The sequence below is a fragment of the Scyliorhinus canicula genome, chromosome 18, assembly GCF_902713615.1.
Source record: "Scyliorhinus canicula chromosome 18, sScyCan1.1, whole genome shotgun sequence".
Taxonomy (NCBI): Eukaryota; Metazoa; Chordata; class Chondrichthyes; order Carcharhiniformes; family Scyliorhinidae; genus Scyliorhinus; species Scyliorhinus canicula.
Window position 1 is genome coordinate 8,392,394 of NC_052163.1, and position 17,415 is coordinate 8,409,808.

Below are 17,415 nucleotides of genomic sequence, written 5' to 3' on the forward strand. Positions count from 1 at the left end.
TTGGCATCACCATTGCTCTCGAGGCTTTCAGGTGGTCAGTGGAAAGGAACTTGCCAATTTTCTTCATAGAGGAATCTCACTGTGAGGGGGGTGTCGGAGAGGCGTTGCTGTCCTCTCTGTCCCCCTAAGTCCAGAACCAGAGTTCTCCACCCCAGAGAGTTTGACGTTTTATAGGGTGGGCAGAGAGTGACATTGGCCTCTGGGCACATCAGCACCGTTGGCCCAACCTCCTCGTTTCCTCGCATAATGTGGAGATGCCGGCGTTGGACTGGGGTGAGAACAGTAAGAAGTCTTACAACACCAGGTTAAAGTCCAACAGATCTGTTTCAAACACTAGCTTTCAGAGCACTGCTCCTTCCTCAAGTGAATGAAGAGGTATGTTCCAGAAACATATATATCGACAAATTCAAAGATGCAAGACAATGCTTTGAATCCGAGCATTTGCAGGTAATCAAGTCTTTACATATCCAAAGCCAGGGTAACCCCAGGTCAGAGGTGTGAATTGTCTCAAGCCAGGACAGTTGGTAGGATTTCGCAAGCCCAGGCTAGATGGTGGAGGATGAATGTAATGCAACATGAATCCCAGGTCCCGGTTGAGGCCGCACTCATGTGTGCGGAACTTGGCTATAGGTTTCTGGTCGGCGATTCTGCATTGTCGCGCGTCCTGAATGCCGCCTTACCGGAGATCAGAGGCTGAATGCCCTTGACTGCTGAAGTGTTCCCTGACTGGAAGGGAACATGCTTGCCAGGTGATTGTCGCACGATGTCCGTTCATTCGTTGTCGCAGCGTCTGCATAGTCTCGCCAATGTACCACGCTTCGGGACATCCTTTCCTGCAGCGTATGTGGTAGACAACGTTGGCCGAGTCGCACGAGTATGTACCGTGTACCTAGTGGGTGGTGTTCTCACGTGTAATGGTGGTATCCATGGGCGCGATTCTCCGGACTCACGACGGTTTGGAGAATAGCGGGCGTCGCAAATTTTTACGGCGACGCGGTTCCGACGCCCTCCCGCTATTCTCCGAACCCCGCAAAATCTCGGAGTCGCCATTCCCGACAAACGCCTCCTTCCCGCCCCCGACACGACCAGAATCGCCACTAATAGCCCCCCCCCGCTATTCACCGGCCCGGATGGGCCGAAGTCCCGACGTCATCGTGCCCTGTTTGCACGGCGTGAAACACACCTGCTTTTTAAGTTCGTCAACCAGTCGGGCTGGCTGACGACAGCTTGGAGAAGGTTAGCGCACCGCTCAGCGCACCGCTCGAGACTGGCCACAACGGAGAAGGTATCCCTGAGAACGGGAGGGGGGGTCCAGAGCGGGGGCAGTGGTGGAGACGGGGGGGCAGTGGTGGAGACGGGGGGGCAGTGGTGGAGACGGGGGGGGGGGGGGGCAGTGGGGGAGACGGGGGGGGGCAGTGGGGGAGACGGGGGGGCAGTGGGGGGACGGGGGGGGCAGTGGGGGAGACCGGGGGGGGAGAGAGACGGAGGGGGGGGGGGGGAGTGAGGGGGGGGAGTGGGGGAGACGGAGGGGGGAGTGGGGGAGACGGAGGGGGGGAGTGGGGGAGACGGAGGGGGGGAGTGGGGGGGGAGTGAGGGGAGGAGTGGGGGAGTGAGGGGGGGGAGTGGGGGAGACGGAGGGGGGAGTGGGGGAGACGGAGGGGGGAGTGGAGTAGTGGGGGAGACGGAGGGGGGGAGTGGGGGGGGGGGTTAGGTAGAGAGTGAGCGAGTGAGCCGTCCAACCCCGTAACAAAATGTCTGCCACCATGCCATGGCGTGCCGGTCACGAGGACACGGCCGCTGGTTGCCCTGTGGCTTACGGCCACAGGCCACTGACGCACCCGTGAGGAGGACATAGTTTACTGGCCGTTGGATGCAGAAAGTGACCAGGGGTTAGGCTGCCCGCGTGTCAGCAGCGCGACCAGGCCACCAGGACACACAGGTATCCCGTGGCAGGCGGCTGCCGAGGTGTCGACTAACCTCCGTCTAACATGTCCCGTTTCTCTGCCCCCACCACCCTTCTGTAGGTTAGCACAATATATGTGAACAGAATGGCTATGTTCTGCGCAGTGGTTGGGGCCGCTGTACTGCATTTGGCGATGCAGCAGCATCCACACCCACAACCCGCAGTGGATGCAGGGCCAGCTGCAGCAGCAGAGGGAAGGTACGAGGGTGTACCGTGTCCGGGTCTCTTTCCTAACAATGACGGACATCACCTGCAGGAGGAGACTCCGGCTGAGTAGGGGGACGGTGACACATATCTGTCACCTCGTGGCGCACCTCGCCCCACGTGGAACGGGGGGAGGACACGCGATCCCGGTTGCCATCAAGGTGACGGTCGCTCTTAACTGCTATGCTACCGGCTCCTTCCAGTCTCCGAGCGGGGACGACTCCGGGATCTCCCAGTCATCGGTGCACAGGTGCATCCGGGATGTGACCAACGCCCTCTATGCCATCGCCGATCGCTACATCACCTTTCCCGAGGACCAAGCAAGTCAAGACTCACGAGCTCGTGGATTTGCCAGCGTGGCCGGGATACCGAGGGTGCAGGGGTCAATCGATTGTGTTCACGTCCCCATGCGCCCGCCTGCAGGGGACAGGGACGTGTTCACAAACAGAAGGGGGACATACTCCATGAATATGCAGGTGGTATGCGACCCCCACATGAGGATCATGAACGTCTCTGCAAGGTTCCCAGGGAGTGTGCATGACTCCTACATACTGGCGCAGTCGTTCATCCCTGCGATGTTTGACTGACGTCCCCCCCGGCTGAGGGGCTGGTTGCTAGGCGACAGGGGTTATCCGCTGAGGTCTTGGCTGATGACGCCTATACGGAGGCCTCAGACCAATGCGGAAACACGATACAACGAGGCCCATGCAGCAACCAGGGGTGTGGTGGAGCACTGCCTTGGCCTCCTGAAGATGAGATTCAGGTGCCTGGACCGCTCCGGAGGGGCCCTGCAGTACCAGGCCGAAAGGGTCGCTCGCATTGTAGTGGTCTGCTGTGCGCTGCACAACATCGCGATGCAGAGGGAGATGACCTGCTGCAGGAGGCGGAGGGAGAAACCAGCGGCAGTGGTGCCAGCACAGAGGAGGAGGAGGAGGAGGAGGAGGAGGAGGCTGGCGGAGTGGCGGGCGCAGAACGCAGACATGACCCAGGTGCTGGTGATGTCCAGGAGGCGGCACGACAGACCCGGCGAGGACGGCGGGCACGCAACGCCTTGGTGGCAGCACGGTTCACGCATCGCATGTGACGTCCCCGCTGAACACCAAACCACCACCTGCATCGCTAGTCGTGCAGAGGGTCAACACACAACTTCCACCACCACAGCCCCCCCCACCCCCTCTCAGTGTACACTGCTCCTCCTCGACATCACCCTTATCACTGGGTCCAGACGATATGGCACAACATTGATGGCTGTGTCAGCGGGTGTGATCAGTGCCATGTGGAATGATGACAGCCCGCTCTGCGATGAGCTGTGAGCTCAGAATCGTTAGAGAGAGTCTGACCCATGGTAATAGCTGAACCATCCACCTTGGTGGCCGCTGAGATCGTCACTGACACTCCATCACGTGCCCGCGTGGGCTAGCTGTGGGAGGGGGTGGGGGAAGGGGCAGGGACTGCACACCCGGCACCGAAGTTTCACCGCTCGTCAACCCCAGCGACACTCGGTCACCATCACGATTCCTGTGGCTGTGGAACAATCACACGGTATTACAAGTAAGGTGGGACAGTGCGTTTAATGTGAACAATAATTTACAGGTGCCCTAGCCCCTACAACTAAACTGTGCCCTTCACCCGTGCCAACTTACTCAGTGTCTATCTTAGTTGCCTTACGGGCCCTACCACTACGTCTAAGTGATTCCCCAGATGATACAGCAGGAGTGGAGGAGGATTGCTGCGAATCGCCCCCCTCGACTCGTTTCTCCTTGGCCAAGCGTTTCCTGGGGCGACCCGGCCTTGATGGGCCAGGCTGCTCTGCGGGCGCCTCGGGTGACATTGTGCCACCCTGCTCTGCCTGCTGCCCACCCGATGCACCAGGGATGGGACGGGGGGAGGCCGAGAATTCCGGGACGTCCCGTGATGGACTTAATGGGACGGGCCCCGAAACCTCCTCCTCCCTCGGGGAGCCCGGTGGCCCCTGGGCCTCACTTTGGGACAGAGGTGCGAGCGGGGAGGTGCCCCGTCGCACCACCGACACCTGGCGCTGCCAGTCCTGGAGGCCTGCAACGGTATCCACCAGGATCCGAAGGTTTGCAGAGACGGAGTCCAGGGAGTTAGACATTCCCGCCAGGGACTGTGCGACCTCAACCTGTGAGTGCACGACGCCATCCAGCACGTGTCAGGCGGTTGATGCTCTCCGCGACTGACTGCTGGGACTGTGCCGTCGACTGCTGGGACTGTGCCATGGCGTGCTGCGACTGGCCAATGACCTGCTGAGACTCGGCCAAGGCCCGCAGCGCGCCGTTAATGTCGTGTTGGCTCTGGCACATTGCTGCCTGTGAGAGGGCAACCCTGTCCAGGGCCGAGGATGACGCGTGCATATGAACCCCAATGCCTTGCATCACCTGACCCATTGCCTCCACCGCGGATGCCATCCGTGCGGTGTCGGACTGGGTCTCTGCCATGAGCGGCACCACTCCCTGCTCGTGGACACGGTTCGACTCCTCTAACAGCGTCTGCAGAGTCTGGAAGGAAGCCCTCATCCCGTCGTTGTTTCCCTGAGTTTCTTGAGGCATCGGCTGTGCGGGTGGGTTGAGAAACTCCACGAACTCCAAAAACGTCTGGGAGCCAGCTGCATCCTGGGCCTGGTCTGGCCTCCGCGAGTCCGGGCCCTCGGTTGCTCCTACCTCCACCTGCTGTACCTGCTCAGCTGTGATGTGCCAACCAGACTGTGACCCAGGAGACTCATCACTAAATAGGCCCGCCGGGGTGAGTGTCTCTGGGATGATGGATGTCGTGGGAGAAAGCAGTGCCACAAGACCGATGTTTTCGCTATTTAGGCCCTCCTCCAAGGTGTGGGGCCGCTCAGAGTCCGGAGGGTTATCCCTGGCCATTTCTGGGGGTTGTGGTATCGCCACCCTCTGGGCGTCCTGCTCCGCAGATTGGATTGGGGAGATTGGGGTTGCCCGCTGATCGGGCACCCTCTGTTGTGCGGCCCCGGGTGAGGTGGCGGCAGATGCCTGTGCCCGTCTGCAGCCAGACGGCCCTGGTCGTTCGGCATCACGTCCTAGGGAAGAGAATGAGACGGGTTATTTAGATTTGCTCGGCAGGCCGCTGGACGGTCCCAGTGGGCAGCGTGTGAAGGGACAGAGGGTGGGGGAGGTATCCCAGTGGGCAGAGTGTGTGAAGGGACAGAGGATGGGGGAGGTGTCCCAGTGGGCAGAGTGTGTGAAGGGACAGAGGATGGGGGAGGTGTCCCAGTGGGCAGAGTGTGTGAAGGGACAGAGGATGGGGGAGGTGTCCCAGTGGGCAGAGTGTGTGAAGGGACAGAGGATGGGGGAGGGGTGGGTGTTTGTCAAGGAGGGCAGGGTGTGTGAAGGGACAGAGGATGGAGATGGGGTGGGTGTTTGTCAAGGAAGGTTGTCTCACTTGCTCCAGATCCGCCAACCTCGCATAGCGCGATATCCCGGGTGGCAGACCCCCCAACAAGGTCCAGGGCCCTCTGCTCAAAGGTGGTGAGGGGGTGCAGGTTGGGCGAACCCCCTCCAGTCTTGTGCCGCTCACGGTTGTTGTGAGCGGACTTGGCCTGTTGGGGGAGGATACATAGGTAGATCATTACAAAACGGCAGGTATCAGCAGTCCGTTCAGATACTGGCACAGTTTGGGGGTCAAGTTGTCATAAGACGATTGCATCTCTCCACGGGGCCAGAGCGCTGGGTCTGTGACAACTTTGTGAACCATCCTCAAATAACTCTGCCCCAATCCCCCTCCACCCCCCCGTGCCAGGGGGGGAGGTGGGTGATTAAGTGGGGGGGGGGGGGGGTGGGGGGAGGGATGGTTGTGACCAGGGGGCACCTTCTTGGCACTTACCCTGGCAGCCCTGGTGGGGTCGTGTAGCTTTTTCCGGCATTGCTCAGCTGAGCGCGGGGTCTGCCCCACAGCACTAACGGCAGCAGCCACCTCACGCCAGGCCTGGCGTACCGCGCTGGCAGGTTGGCGATGCCCTCTCCGCGGGCGGATGATGCCCCTCCTCTGCTCGACAGCATCGAGCAGAGTTTCGACATCGGCCTCCACAAATCGAGGTGCAGCTCTCCTGGACTCCGACATCATGGCCGACAGATTCTGTGCTCGCCCGCGCCTTTTTACGGCGTCGGGCGGCGTCACGTGGGCGTGTTCGTGTCGTCGCCGCGTTCCGTCGTCATCGCGCACGTGATTGACGCAGCCGCGTTACTAGCCCATTTCCCGGAAGTGAATACGTCGGGAAATGGACCCTTCACGACCGTCGTAAAACGCGCCCGTTTTTTACGACAGTTTTGCGATTTTTCACGGGTGCGGAGAATCGCGCCCCATGTCAATGATCTGGCACGTCTTGCAGAGATTGCCACAGCAGGGTTGTGTGGTGTTGTGGTCGCTGTTCTGAAGACTGGGTAGTTAGCGACCACAACACCACACAACATGTGTCTATATATATGTTTCTGGAACATACCTCTTCATAAGGTGAAGGGGGGGGGGTTGTTGGGTTACGGGTATAGGGTGGATACGTGGGTTTGAGTGTGATCATTGCTCGGCACAACATCGAGGGCCGAAGGGCCTATTCTGTGCTGTACTGTTCTATAATTCTATTCACCTGGGGAAGGAGCAGTGCTCCGAAAGCTGGTGTTTGAAACAAATCTGTTGGTCTTTAATCTGGTGTTGTGAGACTTCTTACTGTTTCCTGGCATGGCTATCTGGGTTGCTGCAAGGATTTTGACCACAAATTACCCACCAGACTGAGGACAGTTATCATCCACCCAGACACGAGATTGGAGTGACAACCAGAAGAAAAAGATGACATTGTTTGGTGAGGACACTGACCTGAAGCGAGTGTCTGGCCTTCCCCCTCACACACACACAAAGTTCCTGCGCTGCCCACTGTCAAAAGGCCGATCAATCAAACAAAGTACCGGTCCCTTTAAGGCGCAAAGCGTCGATGACAGCGCCCACTTTCACCCGGCCCGGCTGGGGGATGGGATGGGATGGCAGTCGGTGGGCCGCTGCCGGCCAGTGCACAGCTCGCTGAGGAGGCGCAGCCACTACAAACCGCCCCGGCTTCACGGCGCGCGCCAGAGCGGCGCCAACGTTCAAAAACCCTCACCCGCCGGCCGGAAGCCGCCGCCGCCGGGTGACGCACTTCCGCCAACGGCGGCTGGGCCGTCGCTATGGCGACAAGTGAGCGGGCTCTCGGGCGAAGGCCTCGGGGCCCAGCATCGTCCCTGGGACAGCGGGGCCGTGACCCGGGCAGGGTCCCGGCCGGTAGGCTGCTGCTGCTGCTGCTGCAGTCACACCAGGCCTTTTTGGAAGTTATTTTTCTCCTTGGGAGTATTATGTTAAAACAAATGCGAATTCTAGAAATAAGGAGCTAGTAAGTCAACCTCTGAGAGAATTTGATTTGATTTGTTATTGTCACACGTATTAGTATACAGTGAAAAATATTGTTTCTTAGATGCTGTACAAACAATGCATACCACACATAGGGAAGGAAGGAGAAACTGCAGAATATAATGTTACAGTTATAGCAAGGTGCAGAGAAACAACTTAATATGAGGTAGGCCCATTCAAAGGCCTGATGGCAGCAGGAAAGAACCTGTTCTTGAGTCGGTTGGTACGTGGCCTAAAACTTTGGTATCATTTTCCTGATGGAAGAAGGTGGAAGAGAGTATGTCTGGGGTGCATGGGTTCCTTAATTAAGCTGGTGCCTTTCCAAGGCAGCAGGAATTGTAGACGGTCGCTGGATGGGAGGCTGGTTTGCGAGATGGATTGGGCTACATTCACAACCTTTTGTAATTTCCTTGTGCTCTTGGGCAGAGCAGGATCCATACCAAGCTGGCACGAACAGGTAAATTATGCACCACATGGAATAGCACACAAAACTATAAGACCAAAAGACAGGAGCAGAATTATGCCCCTGAGCCCATCGAGTCTGCTCCGCCATTGAATCACGCTGTTTTGTTTCTCATCTCCAATCTCCTGCCTTCTCCCTGTAACCCCTGATCCTCTTATTAATCAAGAACTTATCTCTGTCTTAAAGACACTCAGTAATTTGGCCTCCACAGCCTTCTGCAAAGAGTTCCACAGATTCACCATCCTCTGGCTGAAGAAATTCCTCCTCATCTCTGTTTTAAAGAATCGTCCCTTTAGTCTGAGGTTGTGCCCTCGGGTTCTAGTTTTTCCTCGAAGTGAAAACATCCTCTCCGCGTCCACCCTATCCCCAGGCCTCTTGGTATCCTGTAAGTTTCAATAAGAACCCCTCCCCCTTCTAAACTCCCACAAGTACAGACCCAGAGTCTGTATAATTTACAGCACGGAAACAGGCCTTTTTTGGTTTGGGGTGTCAAACGCATTTACCTTTTGCACACTTAACTTCCCAAAGAGCTATAATTTCATACTTTTGATCTACATTAATGATGTGACCATCAATTCACAAGACACGTGGTTGGAAGTGAACAGTGGTTTTAATAGTCTTACAACAGAGCCTGCCTGCGATGTGATGAACTGGCAGGCAGACTCACAACTGCAAAGCTTTATACTTCCGGTTAGTGGGAGGAACCAAGGGTGGAGCCCAGTACAAACTCCTCATCTCCCCCTTTGGGCAGAGCCGCACAACTGCTCATATACCGAGCTAACATGAATACAGCACATCATATAACAACAGTGTGAATTACGCAGAATGTGATTCACCACAATTACCACTTGAATTCATGATCAAAAGTCATTCGCTTTTAAACAGACACTGATTGAATACTTTGCAATAATCAACTTTTAATTATTTGACTGAGAATTGATTTCCTGTTGGATGCTAACCTCTGAAAAAGAACCCTGTTTCTTTTCATAACCTTAAATGATGAGAAGAAGGCAGTCATAGAATCATAGAATTTACAGTGCAGAAGGAGGCCATTCAGTCCATCGAGTCTGCACCGGCTCTTGGAAAGAGCACCCTACCCAAGGTCAACAACTCCACCCTATCCCCATAACCCAGTAACCCCACCCAACACTAAGGGCAATTTTGGACACTAAGGGCAATTTATCATGGCCAATCCACCTAACCTGCACATCTTTGGACTGTGGGAGGAAACAGGAGCACCCGGAGGAAACCCACGCACACACGTGGAGGATGTGCAGACTCCGCACAGACAGTGACCCAAGCCGGAATCGATCCTGGAGCTGTGAAGCGATTGTGCTATCCACAATGCTACTGTGCTGCCCCCACAGTCCAGTGGATCAATGCCGCCTTCCTCAGGACATTCCTCAGTATTGCTTTCCTATGTAGACAAGATGGCCAGGCTTGTAGCCTCAATAGGACGGTGTCCACCCTGCACCAGGTGACTAAATTGGAACCACCTACAAGATCATTTAGTCACTCTCCTAGAATACCAGTAATAACTCTTGACTTTTTCCAGAATTGATCAGTATATTTTAAAAGACTATAAAGCTAACTTTTCCTGCAAGAGTTCCAATCTTTTATAATACAAATGGAAGTCACTGGATCTGGACCATTAGGTTTTCCCCATGGCCTCACCCAACTACAGTCTTCCCCGATGAGGGAGTTGGGGCTAAACCCTTAACTGGGAATCCCTATGGACATAAAAACCCTGACCCAAGTGTAGGTCATGGGGCGGGAGACTCTTCCGGGGGTGGTGAGTATAATTTGTTGTTGTGTATTAAACCTTTTTGTTCCGCATCCAACATTGCTTTCTCATGGTCACTTGCCTGGATCCGACACAGTATTTTATCAGTTATTACCCCCAAAAAAATCTGTTCCTTTTTATCTTTTATACAGAAAAGAGGTTTTGGGGGCAAGAAGCAAAAAGGCACACTAGGGTGATAGAAAGGTTTGGCAGAGCATTTGACAAGGTTATAAGATAATAAAAGGATTCAAACAATATAAAATAGTATGTAGCCTGGAACTGAGACACAGACCAAAAAGGCCAAAGTTGAATTAAAGCTTGTGCTAAGTTAGTGGATCTTAGCTGGAGCAGCAATGGAGCAAGTTATGATGGCCTCAATCAAGTGGACGAGAAAAACATCCGCTAGATTTTGGCTCTTGATTGTTGTTCAGTAACATTCTGTAACATCGCCTAACTCTGCCCCTGCTTCAACTCATCTGAAATCTGGCACAGTGGCCAGCATCGCTGCCTCACAGCTCCAGGATCCTGGGTTCAATTCCGGCCTCGGGTGACTGTCCGAAGATGTGCAGGTTAGGTGGATTGGCCATGCTAAATTGCATCTGATTGTCCAAAAGGTTACGTGGGACTATTGGGCAGCACGGTAGCACAAGTGGATAGCACTGTGGCTTTACAGCGCCAGGGTCCCAGGTTTGATTCTCCGCTGGGTCACTGTCTGTGTGGAGTCTGCACATTCTCCCTGTGTCTGCGTGGGTTTCCTCCGGGTGCTCCGGTTTCCTCCCACAGTCCAAAGACGTGCCGGTTAGGTGGATTGGCCATGTTAAATTGCCCTTGGTGTCCAAAAAGGTTAGGAGGGGTTATTGGTTACGGGGATAGGGTGGAAGTGAGGGCTTCAGTGGGTCGGTGCAGACTCGATGGACCGAATGGCCTCCTTCTGCACTGTATGTTCTATGATTGGGTTACGGGGATAGGGTGGAGGCATGGGCTTAAGTAGGCTGCTCTTTCCAAAAACTGGTGCAGAGTCGATGGGCTGAATGGCCTCCTTCTGTACTGTAAATTCTATGATGCATTTGCTACCTTTAGACTTGAGTATTCCAACTCCTAGCTTGCCTCCCATAAATTTCAGCTCATCCAGAAACCTGCTGCCTGTATGCTAATGGACACCAAATCCAGTTCATCCATCACTCTGTTTGGATTTTGATGTCCAATCATTACTACATGTCCTATCTGGTGTGCCATGTCACCTCTGCTGAAGGGTTCAAAATCATACAAGTTAAAAATCTCACAAGCTGCTTAAATCCTCAAAGACAGAAAATTAGTGATGAGAAAATAGTTCTGCCCAGACTGTTTACAGATAACAGTCAAGGACCAAATTATAGAAAACATTATTTACACAATTTGCAAACATGGATTCAATTGAACACTGCAACTGTAACTCGTGTGTCCACTACAACAAGGAACAATGGGGAAGGGAGTTGATATATCACTCGTCAAAATATATTCTTTTCAGTTATTAAATAAACAGAGAAAAGTACATGCTTGGTGATATAATTAGGTAGATGTACCCAAATTGCAATTGGATTGTTATACTTATATGTTATACATCGTGTAATCCAAATTATTAGTTGTGAATGGACATAGATGATTTTGAAACAAATGTATGCCTTTGGTATGCTAATTTCTTGTAACCAAACCCAAAAATATAACTGTCTGTGTAATCCTTGGATCAGGGCTCTCTTTGTGTGCCATTGGTTGGAATGTTGGAACCTTTGCTTTTGCTCGTAATAAAGGCCTTGTTTTCAAACTCCCAAGCACCTCTGGTCATTCATGAGTAAGAGAATGAACTGCACCATAGGCGAATAGCTGTATTCTTTCCTGTGATATCTGCCATGAGGGACTGTCTGCAGGCAGCCACCTTGCATTCTGTTCAATAAAAACATTAGGCTAGCAAGACTATATTTTGAGCTGTAACAACCCCTGTACTTACTGACGTTAGTTCACAGTGTAATAGTGCCTCAATTTTGTTTTCAAATTTCTCCATAGTCTTGCCTCATCCCATGTTTGTAATCCCCTCTAGCCCTACAACCTTCTGAGGTACCTGTGCTACTCCAATTTGGACCTCTTGGGCGCGATTCTCCGCCCCCCACGACGGGTCGGAGAATAGCGGGAGGGCCTTCCCGACATTTTTCCCGCCCTCCCGCTATTCTCCCCCCCCCGCCCAACTCCCGACACGAATCGCTGCCGCCGTTTTTTTACGGCCGGCAGCGATTCACAGCTGATAGATGGGCCGAAGTCCCAGCCCTTTACGCTGTTTTTACGAACGGCAAACACACCTGGTCTGGCCGTTCGTAAAAACGGCGGGAACAACTCGCTTTTTATAACCATGGCACCGATTGGCACGGCAGTACCACGGCCGTGCCAAGGGTGCCATGGGCCCGCGATCGGTGGGCACCGATCGCGGGCAGCGGGCCCGATGCCCGCGCACTATTTCTCCTTCCGCCGCCCCGCAGTATCCATTCGCGGGGCGGCTGAGGGGCATCCCGGCCCGCGCATGCGTGGGTTTCGCGCAAATACGCGATGACGTCATCCGCGCATGCGCAGGTTGGAGTCTTCCAATCCGCGCATGCACGGCTGACGTCATATGACGCGTCAGCCGGCGCTAACTCCGGCAAGCGGGCTTAACTAAATTCGTTAAGCCCGTGATGCCGGAGCTTACGGCGTCGGGCTGCTAGCCCCAACCGGGGACCAGAATCGGTTCCCGGTCGGGAAGGGGCGCGCTGGCGTCAAACCCGCCCGGGTTTGACGGCAGCCTTACGATTTCTCCCGTTTTGGGAGAATCGCGCCCAATGTGCCCTGCCATTGTTAACCATGCTTTTTGCTGCCTGGGCTGTAAGCTCTGTAATTCCCTCTAAACCTATTAGCCTCCCTCGTTCCCTCTCTTCATTTATGCTTTGAGTCATTTTAATACATTAAAGATGCTACAGACATGCAAATTGTTGTTCAGTAACCCGATTTGGCCGAGGGTGGAGGAGGACCCGGTGAAAGGGCTAGGAGCCCCAATTGAGATTGAGGAAATAATCAAGGGGCTGGAGGGCATGCAGTCGGGCAATGCCCCGGGGGCCTGATGGCTATCCAGTGGAATTCTATAAGAAGTTTTCAGAGATATTGAGCCCACTGCTGGTGAGGACATTTAACGAAGCAAGAGAGACGGGAGCCCTCCCCCCAACAATGCCGCATGTCTCAATTGCACTGATCCTGAAACAGGAGAAGGATCCGGAGCAATGCGGGTTATACAGGCCCATTTCTCTACTGAATGTGGATGCTAAACTGTTGGCTAAGACACTGGCCACAAGGATAGAGGACTGTGTCCCGGGAGTGATAGGGGAAGACCAGAATGGATTTGTTAAGGGCAGGCAACTCAAGGCCAATGTTCAAAGGCTTCTCAATGTTATTGTGATACCCTCAGAAAGAGAGGAGGCGGAGGTGGTGGTAGCAATGGATGCAGAAAAGGCTTTTGATCGGGTGGAGTGGAATTACTTGTGGGGGAAGCTGGGAAGTTTTGGGTTTGGTGAGGGCTTCATTGACTGGGTGCAGTTGCTCTATCAGGCACCGGAAGCGAGTGTGCGTACGAACCGGCTGAGGTCGGGGTATTTTAAACTACACCAAGGGACGAGGCAAGGGTGCCCCCTCTCCTGTTCGCTCTGGCCATTGGCCATGGCGTTAAGAGCCTCTAGGAGCTGGAAAGGGCTGGTTCCGGGGGGAAGGGGGGGGGGGTGGGGGAGAGAGGGGTGGAGCACCGGGTCTCGCTCCACGCAGATGGCCTGCTCTTGTACATTTCGGACCCGCTGGGGGGGATGGGGGAAGGCACTAATAACGGCACCTCTTCCGTTCTCGCCGGCCCGATACTCCACATGTCCGGTGGTGGTGGCGGCTCTGAGAATCTGGGGCCAATGGAGGAGACATAAGAAAGTAGAGTAGATTTCCTGAGAAAACAGGTGCTGGCCTTTCCGCTGCTGCCGCCACGGGGGATACAGGATAGAGTAGTTTCCAGTACCTGGGTGGGAGAGGGGAAAGTATCGGATATTTACCAGGAGCTTTCGGAGGCGGAGGAAACCCCGATGGAGGAGCTTAAGGGCAAGTGAGAGGACGAGCTAGGAGGAGAGATAGAGGCGGGTCTATGGGCGGATGCCCTAAGCAGGGTTATTACCTCCTCATCATGTGCCAGGCTTAGCCTGATACAATTTCAGGTAGTCCACCGGGCACACATGACAGCAGCTAGGATGAGCAAGTTCTTCGGATTGGAGGGTAAGTATGCGAGGTGCGCGGGAAGCCCATCAATTCATAGCATATAGAGAAATACAGCACAGAACAAGCCCTTCGGCCCACGATGTTGTGCTGAACTTTTGTCCTAGGTTAATCATAGATCATAGAATTTTGGACATTAAGGGCAATTTATCATGGCCAATCCACCCAACCTGCACATCGTTGGACTGTGGGAGGAAACCGGAGCACCCGGAGGAAACCCACGCACACACGGGGAGGATGTGCATACTCCACACAGACAGTGACCCAAGCCGGAATTGAACCTGGGACCCTGGAGCTGTGAAGCAATTGTGCTATCCACAATGCTACCGTGCTGCACTTAAGAACAAATTAATCTACACTCCATTATTCTACCATAATCCATGTACCTATCCAATAGCCGCTTGAAGGTCCCTAACGTTTCCGACTCAACTACTTCCACAGGCAGTGCATTCCATGCCCCCACTACTCTCTGGGTAAAGAACCTACCTCTGACATCCTCCCTATATCTTCCACCATTCCCTTAAATCTATGTCCCTTTTTAATGGTTTGTTCCACCTGGGGAAAATCTCTGACTGTCTATCTATTCCCCTGATCATCTTATAAACCTCTATCAAGTCGCCCCTCATCCTTCTCCGTTCTAATGAGAAAAGGCCTAGCACCCTCAACCTTTCCTCGTAAGACCTACTCTCCATTCCAGGCAACATCCTGGTAAATCTCCTTTGCACCTTTTCCAAAGCTTCCACATCCTTCCTAAAATGAGGTGACCAGAACTGCACACAGTGAATAATGTCCACATGTTTTGGGCATGCCCAAAGCTTCGGGTTTTGGCAGGATTTTGCTAAGGCAATGTCCACGGTGCACCACCCGGGAGGTACCGAGTCCGGAGGTAGCAATCTTAGCAATTATTTTTTTTAAAGTAACCCGCTTTGGAAAGTAAATATGTGCAATAAACAACTGTAGAGAAAAGAACCAGATATGAGGTGAAGAAGTACTTTTTACGACATCAGTTGACCTGACCGCCCGATTGCCCTACCTGAAAGACTCCTATACTAACTTTCAAAAGGGAGCTGGATAAATTCTTGAAGGGTAAAGATGTGCAGAGCTATAGGAAAAGAAGGATCAGAGTGGAACTGATTAGATAACTCTTTTGAAAAACTGACACAAGCGCAAATAGGCCAAGGAGCCTCCTTCTTTCTCTATCACTCTATGATTCCGACAGTGGAATCACACTACTGTTAGATTACCTCTATTCTGAAAAATAACCAATGACTATACATTGAATGAGTCTTGCAAAGTGTTCATCGTTTCAATGTTCAGCTGATTGGGGAAGTGTATGTGATGATGAGCAGAACACAATATCCCATTCTTAAACAAGAGGATCTTGAATTTCGATAGGGAAATTGTATATCTCAATAGTATGTCGTGAAAGTAAATTCCTGATTGTGAGAGACATCAGTTTATGGGAAAATCCAGCAACACTAATCTAAGAGAATTTTTAAAAAAAATTGAAGTACCCAATTTAATTTTTTTTTCCAATTAAGGGGCATTTTAGTGTGACTAATCCACCTATGCTGCACACCTTTTGGACTGTGGGAGGAAAACAGTGCACCGGGGAAGCCCACACAGACACAGCGAGAATGTACAAACTCCACACAGTCACCCGAGGTCGGAATTGAATCCGGGTCCCTGGTGCTGTGAGGCAGCAGTGCTAACCACTGTGTCACCCCCAAATCTGTGCTGACTTTTCTTAATTAATCCACATTTTTCCGAATAACTTTTGCGCATGCACATGCACTACATGCAGACCGATCAGCATGTGTCTACCCTATGCCATCAGGCATGGATAACCCATTGAACCTGATTTGTGATCGGAATTGGTATTTGTAATGAGTAAGTGACTTAATTTTGACCCATATTATCCTTTCTGAAACCTTCCCCATCTTTGACTGTTCTGTAATGGCTAGATTTATCCTTACGCCCTTTTAAACAAGGGTGTAACATTTGCAATTCTCCAGTATTGAGGAATTTAAGAAGGATTGAAGATTATGCCCAGTAATTCTGCAATTTTAACATTTAGCAGCCGAGGATACATCCCACCTGGAGCTGGTGATTTATCCAATTTAAGTGCAATCAATCTTTCTCGTACCTTTTTATCAATTTCCAGCCGATCTAGCATCTCATCTGCCTTCTCTTTTACTGTGACTTTGTCTATATCTTCCTTGAGAAAAACAAATGCAAAAACTTGTTAACTACCTCAGCCCTCCACTTTAATTTGTAGACCCCCTTTTTGATCCTTAATCAGTCCAGTCCTCCTTTCATTACTTTTGTACTATTTGTATGTTTACATAAGACTTACAAATTAATCTTTATGTTTTCTACTAATCTATTCTCGTTCTATTTTCCTGCTTTATTTTTGCTTTTCATTTTCCCTCTGAACCTTTCTATATTCAACCTGGTTCTCATATGTATTATCAACTTGACATTTGTCATGTGTGCACTTATTCTGCTTCATCTTGCTCTCTATTTCATTTGCCATCCAGGGGGCTCTGCTTTTGTTGCCCTACTTTTCACTGTGATGAATCTGTACTTCGATTGTACCCGAATCATTTTTTTAAAGGCAGACCATTGTCCAATTCTATTTTTGCCCGCCTGTCTTGGCATGGTTTGGTCTCGCCATTGTGGTTGTTTCCACTTGCGCTGATAAATATCCTCCATGCATTGTGGAAAACTTCCTCTGATCCCGGTGGTATATTTTATTTTCTACAATTTGAGAAACTCTGCTCTCAGACAGCCAGTCTGCGGCCTTGGGTGGCACCGCCAATCACCAGGCGAGCAGGAGTCTTCAGAGGGATCAGGAAGGCGAAGGCTAGGATGTCCGCCCCTATCCCCATAAAGACCTCTGGCTGCTCCAATACCCCGAAAACCGCCACTAGTGGGTACGGCTACACCCTTGGGAAAAGGTTGTCCAGTAACCAACAAGCTAGGGAAAGACCAGAGCATGTGGGTGTGGTTGACTAGGCCTCCCTGGCACCGTTCACATTTGTCCGCCCCTTCCGGGAAGAATACGCTTATTCTCGTTCTGGTTAAGTGCGCCCTGTGAACCAACTTTAGCTGTGTCAGGCTCAGCCTGCACATGTGGAGGTAGAGTTCATCATGCAGTGCTTTAATCCGGAATCCTCCCCACCCACCCTATCTTCATGCCCATATTTCTCCTGTGTCTCCTCAAGGGTGTACATATCTCTTCTAATGTCCATCCATACATGTCCATGCAGTTGCCATCCCCTAGTT

The 17,415-nt window shown here is 52.4% G+C and overlaps 1 protein-coding gene across 9 annotated transcripts in view; it reads right to left on the reverse strand.

Moving 5' to 3' along the window:
* Positions 1–7,276, reverse strand: part of cep112 (centrosomal protein 112) — a 698,524-nt gene extending 691,248 nt beyond the window's left edge. For 7 of the 9 annotated variants that reach the window (XR_005457964.1, XR_005457967.1, XR_005457965.1 and 4 more), the window contains exon 1: positions 7,016–7,276. The gene's annotated coding sequence lies outside the window, so the exon portion shown is untranslated. The remainder of the gene's footprint in view (positions 1–7,015) is intronic. The other 2 variants (XM_038777030.1, XM_038777028.1) reach the window with 1 other exon arrangement.
* Between the last annotated feature and the right edge of the window lie 10,139 nt (positions 7,277–17,415).